This window comes from Eublepharis macularius, chromosome 19, assembly GCF_028583425.1.
Source record: "Eublepharis macularius isolate TG4126 chromosome 19, MPM_Emac_v1.0, whole genome shotgun sequence".
In the NCBI taxonomy this organism is placed as follows: domain Eukaryota; kingdom Metazoa; phylum Chordata; class Lepidosauria; order Squamata; family Eublepharidae; genus Eublepharis; species Eublepharis macularius.
Window position 1 is genome coordinate 1,858,596 of NC_072808.1, and position 14,689 is coordinate 1,873,284.

The 14,689-nt window shown below is 47.4% G+C and overlaps 1 protein-coding gene across 2 annotated transcripts in view; it reads left to right on the plus strand.

Annotated features, from left to right (window-relative positions):
• The first annotated feature begins 8,482 nt into the window (after positions 1-8,482).
• DGKA (diacylglycerol kinase alpha) overlaps positions 8,483-14,689 on the plus strand; it is a 51,415-nt gene continuing 45,208 nt past the window's right edge. The window contains exon 1 of one of the 2 annotated variants that reach the window (XM_055003952.1): positions 8,483-8,642. The gene's annotated coding sequence lies outside the window, so the exon portion shown is untranslated. Of the gene's footprint in view, positions 8,643-9,376; positions 9,452-14,689 lie in introns of those variants that run through there. The other variant, XM_055003953.1, reaches the window with a different exon arrangement.

The window sequence follows — 14,689 nt, forward strand, 5'->3', positions numbered from 1 at the left end:
AAACCAAATGAACTGGTTTGCAAAGCGGGCAATTTCATGCTGGTTCATGATTCGTGGTTTGTAAAACGCGACGAACCACGAACTGCAACAAATCACCATTTTCCTGGTTCGTGCCCACCTCTAGTCTGGATGGAGTAGTGTTGTTCTGGCTCCATTTATTCCTGGAGGGTAGGCCCCAGAAGGTCGTGCTGGGGAACTACTGCTTGATCCTATATGAAGTTTGGGCAAGGGTCCGTCTTATTCCCTCATGCTTTTAAATCTCTCCATGAAGCCACTGGGAGAGATTATGCAGAGAATTGGAGCGCAGAAAGCTCTCTCTCTCTCTCTCTCTCTCTCTCTCTCTCTCTCTCTCTCTTCCAGCCATGTTGAGAGAAACAGTTGAAGTGCTGAACTGCTGCCTGTAGTCAGTAAATGAGTGGATCAGAGAAAATAAATTGAAGCTTAATCCAGACAAGAAAGAAATGCTTTTGGTATGGAATAAAGATGTCCCAGGAGTGGGTGTTTCCTTGTTTTTGATGGATTACACACCTGAACAATGAAGCTTGGAGGTGATTTTGATCTCCGCATTGTCCTTGAACAGGCAGGTATCTGAAGTGGTCTGGGCAGACTTTTACCAAGTAAGATTAGTCTACCTACTGTGGACGTTCCTAAAAGAAACAGAACTCACCTTAATCTCACGTACCTTGATGCCATCCAGGCTGCTTCCAGGCAGGAAAAGATGCTTCTGCTGTGGAAGCAGGAGCAAGTGGGATGGAGGCAGGCAGGGAGGGAGTCGGCACAACCCCCCTCGGTGCCCAGTTGCTGCTTTCCCTATTCCTCCCCCTGCACCCCCCCTTTCAACCCCCTCTCAGTGCAGAAGTATCACAGCGATGACAATGACAGGCAATGCTCCCTTTCCCCTTTTATAGCTGAGCTTCAGTACTTAAGCACCGTGGCTCAGGGGGAAAAGCCAGTGAAGGGGCTTCAGCAATGGTGGTGTGTGTGTGTTAGCATGACATTGTGTGGATGTTACCTCCAAAAGCAGGGGCATCCAGCTGGCTATATGGGCCAAAATCCCTACGTGGAAACGGCCCCAGATTAGATCATTATAATATGCTCTGGGTGGGGCTGCCCTTGAAGATGGCTTAGAAACTTCTGTGGGTTCAGTATGTGGCAACGAGTCCTAACTGGGACCCACCGTGGAGATCACGTAAAGCCGGTATTATTCTAGCCACACTGCCTTTCACTTTTTTCTGAACCCAATTCATTATGATTTTCTAGACGACAGCCTCCATCCACTGTATGGGGAAATGACGGGTGCTATGCTTGAACTACACAGTAGCAGGCACTTTAGCTGCTGTTTTCTAAAAAGTTATGGGGGGGCAGTTATGGGGGGTGCTCAGGATGTAGAGCTTGTGGATTCCATTAAGAGACCCCTTCCCCCCCCCCCCCGCAAATAATTGAAGGACTGCCTTGACATGCATACACGTTCATTAGAACATAAACCGGTGAGCATGCAGAGTAAACAGAAAACTAAACCACCGCGCACCCAGATAGAGGGAGTGCTGACAATGAATATTGTACAAGATGGGATTCAATCCAGTGTTTCAGATTTGACATCCTGTGCCCAATCTACTGTACAGTTCCATCCTGGTCAGAAAGTAAAATAAAGCTGCCTTTGAAATTCCTCTTTTTGGCTTCTAGTGTGTGATTTGCAATATTTTTGTACCCATCTGTGTCCCTGATTAGAACGGCTTTAGGAAGTCTTTCTCAACCTTTCCTCTGTCGCATTGATTGCAAAATTCTTTCAGTCCTGCCTTTGGAGTTTCCTTCCTTCCTTCCTTCCTTGTTGAGGAGCCCTTGGATTCTATTTAGTCTAATTTATCCTCACAACAGCCCTGCGAGGTACGTTAGGCGGAGAGGCTGTGACTTGCCCAGGAAACTGCACACCAGGGCAGGCATTTGTTTCTGCGTCTCCCATGTCCAAACCCAAGTCTCTCTTCACTGCACCTGGTGTTTTCACAGCCTGCTTCATGATTGGATCACACATCATTTGTTTTACCCTGTGTGATCTGCAGGTAGCAGACTGGGGAAGAGTCCTTTGGAGGGAGACTGTGGACCAGTGACATTTTCCTGTCTTTGAAGCATTGGGCTGGAAAGATTAATTAGCTAATGATTGTAATTGAATTGAGAAATATAACTGCAGAGTGGGCTGGGAGTGTATGCGTGTGAGAGACTCTGTATAAACCGCAGCACCAAACACCTCCTGCCCACGCACATTTAACTGGCAGAGAGAACATCTGCAACCTCAAGAGGGGAAATTCCAGATGCAGCATTCGTTACACAGTCGGCTGGGAGGTGGGTGGAGTGGTTCCCCCTCCACCATGCAGGCATCCCTTGTTCAGCGTGTGGCTGTTGAAAACCCAGATCCTTGGAGATAGTAATGGAAATTGAATAACCTGCCCTTAGAGGCATCTGCTTCAGGAGTGGGTGGATGGAACGGGAAGTGCAGCCTGTCTTGCCTTTTTCAAGCCTTAGACTTTTCCGTTACAAACTAAGTTGTCAGCAGTGTTGTGGAAGCCGCCTGTGGTCTCTTGAGACATAAATAGGGTTACACAAGTAGGGCTAAAAAAGTTCTGTTACGTATACCCGGTCTGTTCTGTAGGCTATACAGAGATGCTCAGATGAGCTAAACAGCAGGCTGATGCTTCAAGTCCATAGGAAGAGCATATGAAGATTTATCTGCCTCCCATGCAGATGTAATACAAGCTGTCCATTAGATGTGGTTAAGGGGTTGAGAACAGGTGTGGAGTTGTGCATTCCCCCTGCGTGTGAATGCCTTGGCTTTCCTTGACACAGAAGTTAACTGTGGTTAACCCTAAAGCGTCTTGGTAAATGCTAGCTGCATATACTTGTTTAGTATATTGTAATCCACCCTGAGCCTGCTGGTGTGGGGAGGGTGGAATATAAATCTAATAAATTAAATTAAATTTTTGTCCTGCCCTTCTTCCAAGGAGCCCAAGGCAGTGTACACCATCCTCCCCTCCTCCATTTTATCCTCCCCACAATCCTGCGAAGTAGGTTAGGTTGAGAGAAAATGACGGGGCCAAGGTTAACCAGCAAGCGTCATGTCATAGAGGGGAGATGAACCTGGAATCCCTACCCTGTGCTGGCTCCACCCTTCCTCAAAGGAGCGGAGAACGGCGTGCAGTGTGTTCCAGTGTGGTTCCGCAACCACATTTTCACCAGCCCGGTCTTGCAATGGAACTACATCTGGCACCTCCAGACCTTTGTTTGATCCTTCAACAACAAGGTTATATAAATAGGTGTGGCCTGAGCACGTAAAGAGATCTGGGACAAGCAAACCTGAAGGCAGCCCGTAACCACAGGATACTTCCTGCCAATGTAAAGCTGTGGGGAATCTGCCCAAGAAGTTTTTGAATGTTTCTATCCCTGCCTTCCGTGGCATTCCAGGCAGCATTCGTTGCTGCTCACAGCTAGGTGTTGATCAGGCCTACATCTGCGTAGCTTCTGTAGGCTGATGGCATCATCTTCTCTCAGGCCGTGCCCTTAAATCCTCAGAGGTATCAGTTTTAAGTGGGCAGCCATGTTGGTTTGCAGTAGAGCAGCAGGATTTGAGTCCATTGGCACTAGGGTTGCCAGCCTCCAGGATGTGGCTGGAGATCTCCCGGAATTACAACTGGTCTCCAGGCCACAGAGATCAGTTCACCTGGAGAAAATGGCTACTTTTGGGGTGGGGTCTATGGAATTATGCCATGCCAAAGTCCTTTCCCTCCCCAAACCCCATTTTCTCCAGGTTTCACCCCCAAAATCTCCAGGAATTTCCCAACTTGGAGCTGGCAACCCTAATTGGCACCTTAGAGACCAAGTTTTTGAGAGTCAGAGCTCTGAAAACCTTGTTGTCTCTAAGGTGCCACTGGACTCAGATCCTGCCATTCAGTTGTGATAATAAGGTATTCTGATGCTCGGGTCATTTCATAGAAAAAGAGCTGTAGGAACTCATTAGCATAACTCATTAGCCCTAAAAGGGGCCCAGAATTGGGCCGCTGCTGAGCGGGAGAGTGATCCACCACCCGTAAGAGGCCCGATCCTGGCCGTTTTGGGACCAATCCAGGCCAAAATGGGCCCCAAATGGCCAAAAATCAGGTGGGCGGGGCCACCTGACATGGGACCTCTTTGGAGAACTACTGGAACTGCGTTCCTGTAGTTCACTCTTCCTTACTTTAAAATAGGGAGATCATTTCTATTTAGGCTGGAATTTGGGGGGGTTTTTTACTTGTTTATTTTAGACTTTTTTAGTACTGGTCATGTAGCTTGCTGGGGATTTTGTTCTTTCTCTGATGATGTTTATAGATTTGTGATTGCCTTCCTTTTTGTGAGTTGTTTTGTGTTGAGAAAGGCATGCTCAAAATGAAAAGAAGGCTGCCTTTAGTCCTGGAATCTGCAGTTCTGTTTCATCCTTGTGGAGCTTGCCGTGATATGAGTTTGGTTATATTCTGGAAACAATGAAAGACAAGCATTTTTTTTTTTAAAAAAAGTGTTTCCAATTTCTTTTTTGCAGTTCTAGGCTGCGGGAGGTTCTGGTTTTTTTAAAAGATGTTTTACGGTCTTTTCCATTGTTATTTCAGTTTCTGAGCTTGTTGGAATGGGGTACATGATGCACGCAATGTTTATTCAAAAGCACAGGCTCACTAGATAGATACTCATTCTTACACAGCACAGTTGTAGGTGCCGACTCCCTCATTTTGACACACCGATGGACTGATTTTAACAAACTGAGCACATGCTACCTATGCGGAGACACAAAAACTAAGAATGGGCAAAAACATATATAGCCCTGTAGAGAAATGCATAGGCTCATAGTGATAGGAAATTGGGCAGCACTGTGTATATTTTTCACACTAATGCACATATAAGACCATGCAGCAGAGTTGCCAGTCATAGACCTTCCACCGTGGAGTATTTCTCATTTGCGTATCCTGATTTATAATGAAAGAAATTGAAAATGCAGATTACCCTGTTTAGCACGGTCAGTTTAAAAGAGACCCCAAAAAATTGCGGTGCATTATTTAACCTCTATCCAAGTGTAACTAGGATCTGAGGAGGATACCTGTTTAAATCCCCACTCTGCTGTGGAAGCTTGCTGGGCGACTTTGGACCAGTCATTCTCTTAGCCACAGGGCGGTTGTTGTGAGGATAAAAAGGGGGATGGTAGAATGTTGTTAACTGCTTTGGATCCCCACTGGAAAGGAAAGCATTCTCTCTCTCTCTCTCTCTCTCTCTCTCTCTCTCTCTCTCTCTCCCCCCACCCACCGGCCCACCCAGTCTGTCTGTCTGTCTGTCTGTCTGTCTGTCTATCTATCTATCTGTCTGTCTATCTATCTATCTAATCAGTTAAGGCAGCTATGGGCCAGAAACGTCCATCTTCATTTAGCAAATGTATATGCCATGTCTCCAGAGTCTGTAAGTTTGGCTTGTGGGCTGGAGAACTGCAGCCACGCGTGTTCACCTGCTTCTCTGCGCGTATTCCCCACTTTCCCCCACCAACAGTGGGCAGATGCTGGCAACTGAGCAGCCCTGCCCTGGGCCTGGGCTTACATTTCAGTCAAGAATGGAAACCTTGTTAAAGAAACAAACAAATAACAGCGATGGGTGTAGCTTATGCCTACGCCAGGGAGTGAGCATGGCATATGGAATGCAGTTGGTTAGCCCATTAAAGGCCAGATCTTTTCAAGTACCCAACTCTAGTTGTAGCATTACATTTTTAGAGCCCCTATCAGGTCCTGTTTTGTCTCCTAAGAACAAATTACTAGAAGAGGCTGCTTAGAAGAACAAGGAGATAAGCCCTTTGGACAATCGAGCCCTGATTATTCTGGAAAGGCATGCATAGGAAGTGTGCAACATCTGTGCATACCATACAGCTGTGCATGCAAACTCAAATAATTTGAGTAGGGCAGCGATATTCTCTGCAACAAGCTAGATGGATGGAATCTGGATGTGTACATTTGTGATCTGAGATCGTAACGAACCTCTTGCATGGGCACAAAAATAAATAGGTGCACTCCTGAACTGACTTATTAGGGAGTAAACGCCCATTGAACCCGTTGGGACTTAGTAAAGCTGTTTAGTGAGTGCAGAAGAGTGGTATTTATTTATTTATTTAAAACATTCTATGCCACCTAATATATAAAATAATTCAATAAAAACATGTAACACCAAAACCATGGAGAAGACAGTTACTGGGTGCATGCCACAAGAAAAAAAAAACCTTCACCCAGCGGCAGAAGACAACTTTAGGGAAGACAGATAAATCTTCCTGGGGAGGGGGTTCTGAAGTTTTGGTACCATGACCAAGAAGGCCCTTCCACGGGTTGCCACCCTCCTAGCCTCAGGTGGAGTGGGGTGGGGTGGGGACTAGAAGCAGGGCCTCCAAAGATGGCCAGGGTGGATGGGTAGGTTCGTAGGGGAGAAGGCTGACCTTGAAATATGCTGGCCCCAAGCTTGTATAGCCTGGAAGCAAATTGGCTGCCAGTGCAGATGGAATACGACTGGAGCGATATGACCCCTGTGACCATCTCCAGTCGATACTCCGGCTGCACCATTCTGTACCAATTGTAGCTTCTGGACAGTCTTCAAGAGCAGCCCCACGTAGAGTGCATTGCAGTAATCTAACTTAGGTGCTGCCAGAGCATGCACCACAGGGCAAAGTCTTTTCCACCCAGGAAGGCCTGAAGCCGGTAAAGGACACCCCAGGCCACCGCTACCACCTGATTATCCAAGAAGAGGTCCAGCAGCAGCCCCAGGATATAACCTGCTCCTTTAGGAATATGTAGTGCTGCCAACCTCATGGTGGAGCCTGGAGATTTCCCAGACATGGCAGTTTCAAGAGGCAGGCCACCGCCAAATCTCCAAGGATTTCCCAAGCGGGCGTTGTCAGCATAAATTTCTGCACACAACTGCTGTGGGGCCTGCTGTCAATCAAGATTTGTGGCAAACCAGCTCACACAATCAATTGCTGGGTATTAACAGAAAGTGGGTTGATTAAAAAAAAAAAAAAACCTGACCGCCTCATTTGAAACCATTTCAATACCTTCAGTTTTCAATAAATGGCTGCACAATATAAATAACGGTGGCAAGGAGTGTTTTCTAATGTGCTCTTTGATTTGTGGTCCTGTGAACAGAAAAGCTTTTTGTCGAAGCCTCCAGGTATAGAAAGATTGTATAACGTAAAGGGTAGTTTGAGAAGGCTGGAACGACCCTATGGCAGTTTACTGACAAGATTCCCCGTCCCTTGTCTCCCATTGCCAGTCTTCCCCACAGGGGAGTACGAAGTCTATTGTGCAATTGAGTCCTCAGGTCTGAGGCACACCCAGGCAGTCTTCCATGTGGACTTTCAAACGCTGTACGCTGCACTGCCCCCCTGGTCTTTATCCTCAGGGCGGGTTGGGCAGTACAAGACAACTCTCCTTTGCTAGCTGTCAAAAGCCATTGCAAGTGAAGAGAAGGGGCCTGCCTAAAGGCTCGGGCTGGCCTCGGCCAGGGCCAGGGCATTTCCTGCCCTGGCCCCGACCTGGTGGAACTCTCTGTCGGAAGACACTTGGGCCCACCAAGATCTTGTATCTTTTTGGCGGGCCTGTAAGACAGAGATGTTCCACCAGGCGTATGGTGGAGGCCAGCACTGGATCCATCGAATTAGCCTCCCTGCTGGTCTCCTATGGGGGGGGGGAGCATATGGTCCATCTGCCCCCCCCATGCTTGAGGAGGTAGAGGTTCACCAACCCACACCTCCGCCCTTCCCTTCCCTTCCCTTGTGTATGGTGGGCAGGGGAAGGGGGAAGGGCGCCCTATCTGGAATGCGGATAGCCATGTCTGCATGGAGATGCTATTTTTATTGGTTTTACCTACTGTACCTTATTTATGATTGTAACCCACCCTGAGTCTGCTTGCAGGGAGGGAGGGCTAAAAATCCAAAAAATAAATAAATAAATATAAAATATTTATTTTTCTTTTACTTAGGGACCCAGAGTGGTTTACCTGCTTCTCCTCCCCTCCTCTCCCTTTTATCTCCTCCTCTGTTTTATCCTTGCATTAACCCTGCGAGGTAGGTTAGGCTGAGGGCGTGTGACTGGCTCAAGGTCACCCCCTGAGCTTCCATGGCAGGGGGGGGGGGCTTGAAGACGGGGGTCTCCCAGGTCCGAATCTGGCGCTCTGAGCGCCGCGCCGCAGCTGCCTGTGTCTCCTCGGGCCGGCAGTGTCTGGCCAGAACCCGAGGAAGGGCATTGCGAAGCCGGCTGCCCACCGCCCCGGTTGCATCAGGTACAGCTGGGCAGTGGTTTGCGGGGAGAGGCGCGGAGCTCAGGTCCCACCTTCTCTTCGGCCGGCTGGGTCTCATCTTGAGGAAGCAGCGAGTGTCTTGGTGCCCGTCTTTCCTGCCCTCTGGGGTGTGTGTGTGTGTGTGTGTGTGTGAATGTATACAACGAAAAGCTAAAGGGAAGCAGCAGCAGCCGAAAGCCTCGCCTGGCGCTGATGTCAGGAGCGGGGCTGGCTCACGGGAGGGTGTGTGGTTGAGTTCGGCTGAGCTTCAGGCGGCTCCTGGCTCCTGGCTCCAACTTCCCGGGCGCCGAGGCGGGCTGCGGAGCGAGGTACGGATCCCAGGACCCCTCCCTGCCTCCCTCCCTGCTGCTTTCTCCTTCCAGCGACGCTGCGTTGCAGGGGTGTGCGTGTGCATGCGTGTGTGCGCCCACGGGATGCAGGGATCCCGACGAGATTGGGGCGGGCGGAGGAGAGCGGCAGAAGTTGGGGCGACGCGATGAGTCGTCCGTTTCAGGGCCGGCGTGATTTGGCCGCGTCCGTCTCTCCGGGCAGCCGCGGCTGGAGCAGATTTCGGAGCGACGGCGAGGCTGGCTCGCCTGGCTGTGCTCAAAGCGGCGGGGACGGAAATGTGGATCGCAACGGCAGCATTTGGGGAGGGCGGGGCGGGGGGAGCCGGACTGTAATCTTGGAAGGCGCAAAAATAGGTTTCTTTCAAATATTTATGACTGCAAGGCGCGTCCGGGGAAGCTGGCGAATGGCTTCTTATTTTAGCAGCAAGGAGGGGAGAGGCAGGGAGAACTTCGTGTGCTTTCAGAGGGGGGGGGGGGAAACGGATCATGAAACTTCTCGGCGTCTCTGATGAATCACCTCCCTGCCTGGCAGAAATACATGGCACATCAGTGAACACAGAGAAACAAAGCAAGCCGCAAACTTTCTTCTGTGCTCGCTTGCCCATCTCCGCCCGGGAGGGAGGGAGGGAGGGAGGGAGGCCCTTTCAATCCGCACACTGGGGCGGGGGCAGCGCGTTTCATACCACTTCAGACTTGAATGTTGTGCCCCTGGTATTACTTACTCCTCTGCCGAAAGCTCTCTCAGTTGTTATCTGACCCTGGGGAAGGCTTGCTGGGCCTCATTTCCTGTGAGTAAGAGAGCGTTGATTCCTCTGATTTAATGCACAGATAATGTGGTAATGTCTGTCCCAGTTTAGCAGCATGCCGCACAATCCCAGGTTATAAACCTAAACATTGCCTCTGTTTGTGCATGTCTGCAATGAAGGTCAAAGTTATCCCTGCCTTGGGGGAGAGGGGGGTGATTCCATTGAGATGTTGTGGCTAAAAACCAAAAAGTGAATGCGTGGATAAGTATCTGAAGAAGGGAGCTGTGGCTCACGAAAGCTCACGCTCTCCCACAAATTTTGTAAGTGTTGTAGGTGCTACTGGACTCTTGCTCTTTTCTCTGCATGGATAAGTGTTTGATAAATGTTTCTCATCTGTGTTGTTGGAGGGCCCTAGCTGCAGATACTATTGCCTGCAATATGGTTTATGGATACAACAGGCCACCTTTTCAGTCGCAGGTTTCAGCACTTTCACGATCCCAGGTGTGGGTCTTTCCTAAGCATGCAGTCAGAGATTGTGGAACTGAAGAGAAATGTGTGATTCTTGTATGTGTGATTCTCTTGTATACCCTGCTGCCCCTGAGCTACAGCCCATCAGTCAAGAAGAATGACACATACATCTCTACATAGTGGGGGCTTTGATATAATCATAATAAGCCTGTCTGTCTTTGAAATCCTTGCTAGAAAAGGCACTGTATAAACATGAGATAATCTGTTTTATGTAGGACTAAAGCAGACTGTAGAAGAAAACCCCACACTGAATGGAGGACTCTAAGGGCTAAGGTAGACTAGTCCTTGTGGCCACCTTGAGGACCTAACCACCATTTTAAAGTTATTTAAAATTATCTGAGAGCCAACACACAGTGGACTGAAGCATTCTTGTGCCCCCCCCCACCTTGTCAATTGCTGAAACGGCCACCTACACACCCCGTTTTGGCACTTGAAAAAGTGGTGAGAGGAAACGAGCACTATACAGTGGTCCCCAACAGGATTGTACCCTTGGGACATTTTTAAGTGACTTTAAAATGGATGCAACAACCTTGTGTTGGCCGCAAGGGCACCGTCACGTGTCATTTGGCCCTCTGTCAGCTTAAGCCAAGTACGCCCTGTTAGGGTCAGGAAATGGGGAGTTATTGAGGTAACTGAATTTATGATGATGTGCTAACAGTGCACTAAAGGAGCAGGACTATTAGGTGATGGGTTAGGGCTCTGGAAAATTGCGAAGTGCGATCTCTTGTACATTTGTGGGATTTTTAGAATCTTAGGTTCACTTGGACTTCCAAAGAATAGCAAGGTGGCACTATTTTGATGGGAGGCAATTGACAAAGCTCTTCAGTCACTACTAGACTCTCAAAGAAGCCTTGGGCAACCCACTTTCTCTCAACATAACCCACTTCATAGAATTGCTGTAATGAGAAAACAACCTCCCTCCCTCTGTTCCTCCACGGCAGTTTTGCTCATCTGAACAGGGTCTCTTGCAGGTGCCACCCTGCACATGGGTGAAATCAACAGCAGCCTGAACAGGGCTTTCTCTGTGGTGGCCCCTGTCATGTGGAACAGCCTGCCTGAGGAGGTCAGGAGAGCCCCCACTCTCCTAGCTTTCAACGAATGATGCAAAACTAAATTATTCAAAAAGGCTTTTTACTCAGACAGGAGGGCTGTATTGTAGGGAGGGGGTCTCAGATGCTTCACTAATGAGTTAGGAACCAGAGACTTCACCACTATGTTGCCTTGCATATTATCTGTTGCTTTAAATATGTACTCCTATATACTGCCTGTGCTTCATGTTGTCTAATGTCAGTCCTAGAATTGATTATGTTCTGTTCCAGCAATTCCTCAACTTTGTATTGGATCCTTGCTAATGCTATGTCTTTGTAAACTTGTATTTATTTATCCTATGGCATTGTTTATGGAAATGTCCTTGATATTGTATGGAAAGGTCCTTGATACTGATGGTACTAGTCTCATACTGTGCCTTGAGTCTCATTGAGAAAGGTAGATTATAAATGACATAAATAAATAAATAAATAGATAGATAAATAGATAAATAAATAAATAAATGCAAAGTGCTTAAAATAACATTAAAAACTCAATAGGTACTCAAATGCCATCAACACCTTTGAAAAAACTAGCTCTCTGTGTCTCTAAGTGGCATAACCCAGTTTGGCCACTCATGGTCCCTCTTAGGTCTAAGGAAATTAGCGCAGGGTGTCACAAGAGGAGACCTTGGGAGATGTGGTAGGATCTTCCCAGCATTTTTTAAACAGCCATGGCAGCCATATGCAGCCCCAGTGCAGTCTCTCTTCGTCTGACGATGCATCTGATGAAGAGAGCTGTGGTTCTCGAAAGCTTACGCTACAATAAAGTTGGTTAGTCTTAAAGGTGCTCCTGGACTCTTTACTAGACTGCATGAGCAAGGAAGGGGAGGATTGAGCTCTTCCACTCAGCATAGAACTGCTTGCTCCTGAGTTGAGTTCCTGTCTGTTTTCATCCAGAAACCAAGTGCAGTGTGGGGTTGGTCTCAGTTGCCAAAGCATGATTTGAATGGTAACCTCCCCTCCCCTCCCCTCCCACCACATGACACTGATCTGAAATAAGACCCCAGGCCACTGCTTTTTTTTTTAAATGCTGCAGATGCAGTGAAGGTTGTGAATCTTCCAGCATCTTGAGTGTTCTGTCTCCAGTAATCAAACTGAGGCCTTCCAAATTATGATCTTGAGGCTTCTGGAAAGAGAAAACCAAGCAAACCTCCTCGTAAGCTCCCTGAGGTATACATTCCTCACTAGTCCTAAGGTGCGCATACCTCATTAGTTTTCATTCTCTTCCAGAGTACTGTTTTCCTGTATGGCTGTGATTTCAGGTCAGGTCCCACTATTTTAGGGCTTTGGGACCTCAGAAAAGACCACCTTTCGAGTTTTTTCTAGTAGCGGAAGAGTTTCCCAAGCACCGTTATAAACGAACCACAAAGTCATGAAGCCAGAAAGCACAGTAACTGTGATGTTTCATGTGTATAAAGAACCTTATGAGTTCTAGGCTTATCTTCTGTTCTTGGAGAGATCATTTTGAACATTTGGTTGAGCCGGTCTCGTAAACAAGAAGTCAGTGCACAACTTGTGCTTTTTAAATGTTAATGCTGAGCAAACCTTGTGATTTTTTTTTTAAAAAAAGCTGGGCTTGGCTGGGGAAACAAATTGGGAGAACTATACTGTTTAGACCCAGGATTCATTATTATTGGAGATAATTTAATATCCCAGAACATTTTCCTGTGTTGTTGTTTTTTTAAAAATTGAGATTGGGTGAAGCGCCTGGATGAGGGGCAAGCAATGACTCAAACTGACAAAGGCTTTATTCTCTTGTTTTGCAATTGGTGCTGTTTAAAGAGTCTTCACATGCCGTCCAAGTGCTTGATTTTTAAGCTATTAACACATCGGTGTTATGCCAAGAATAATATGTAGCCTGGTACAGAGCGCTACTTCCCTGTTGCTCAGAGAATATAAAGCACTCGAGAGTGAGAAAGGTGATACCTTTAATTGTGCTAACATCTGGTGGTTAAAAGGGATATATAGGCTTTGGCTCTTTACTTGGAAGTATGCACTGTAGCACAACACATTTTCAAGTCCTCGAGTCGTTTCCCAGCTCAGGGAGGAGGGTGAGTAGTCTTTCTTCTGCTCTCAAGAAAGGCCGGAGGAAAGGGTTTGCTTGAGTTTGCCAAGGTAATCCTTCCTAAGAAGCAGAATCTAAAGTAGGATATAGGGATACATCATCTCACCTGCAGCATTTCAACAAATCCAGATCTCTGCTTAAAACTGGAGCTTCCTGACTCATGCAGACGTTATTCTTTCATCCATTAGGTGTCTCGATGGCCACTGAGGCCAGTTTGCACAACACTTTCATTGATGGCTTGTTTGTACAACCCATTTGTTATTTATTTTATTTATTTCAAATTTGTATTCCGCCCTCCCCGTGAGCGGGCTCAGGGCGGATAACAAAATATTAAAAATACAATTAAAAATTCATCTTCATTAAAAAGCAACGCATTTAAAACAGGATGGTGGACAGCCTTCACAGGGAGGGTTAAGATGTATACACCTTTCCCGCCCCACCCCCCAAGGTCAGCAGAGGCCCAGCCTCAGCCATATGTCTGGCAGAACAACTCTGTGTTACGGGTCCGGAGAAAAGATAGTAGGTCCTGCCGGGCCCTGATTTCAGCAGACAGCGCGTTCCACCAGGTGGGCGCCAGGACCGAAAAGGCCCTGGCTCTAGTGATTGCCGGAAATTCCTGGAAATCTCAGGCTGGCAGGGTTTGGGGAGGAGAAGAGGGAACTCAGCGGGGTATAATTCCATAGATTCTACCCTCCAATGCAGCCATTTCCTCCAGGAGGACTAACCTCTGTAGTCTGGAGATCAGTTGTAATTCCAGGAGATCTTTAGGCCCCACCTGAGGATTGGCAAATCTATAACCGTATGACAAGTCTCGGGGTAAGCCTACCTGTTGGTCAAGCCGGCTATATGCTTATGTCACTACGGGATTGCAAATGTCTCAACTGAGATGTGAATTCAGAATTACCACCGATGGGCGCAGTGCATACTTTACAATAGTTTTACCATCTTACACTCTCAAAAGTGTTGATGCTGGATTATTTTGAGAGAGAGGCTTGGAAGTCTGGAAAGTCTAGAAAGTTAGTGAATTTGTACTTCTTTTTACTTCCCGTTTGGGGTGCTCCCGCCCCCCAACTATATTTTAAAAACGAGTCCTAGAAAACTTTATAAGCAGTAAAATGTTGGAGGTAGACCAGAGCCCAATGGATGTTCAAAACCATACCAGAGATGCTACATGCTACATCTGTGGGTTCTGTATTACCCCTTCCCTCAACAGAATGTATTTGTTTTATCTGAAGCAGGAGTGGCGTGCCCTGGTTTGCTATGTTCTGTGCGCCTCAGAGAAATCTCTTTGATTTGTTTACGCTGAAGCAATTAGTTTTCCATTTTTATTAGATACCTGCCTCTTTCAGGGGAATCAGCATAAATTGTCGCTGGACGCAGTGCGGTGACCCGTGCATGCAATTGCCTTCACGTTACAAGCACGCCACCCACCTCTTCCATATATTTTCCTTTGTTCAGCGTCCTAGCGACAGCACACACACATGCCAAAGTACACATTTACTCATGAGATCAGGGCCCGTTCCTGGGCAAATATCACAGAACTTTATAACCTTCCGATGGAGTTATTTTTAATTTAGGAAAATAAAGGAAGCTTCCTGT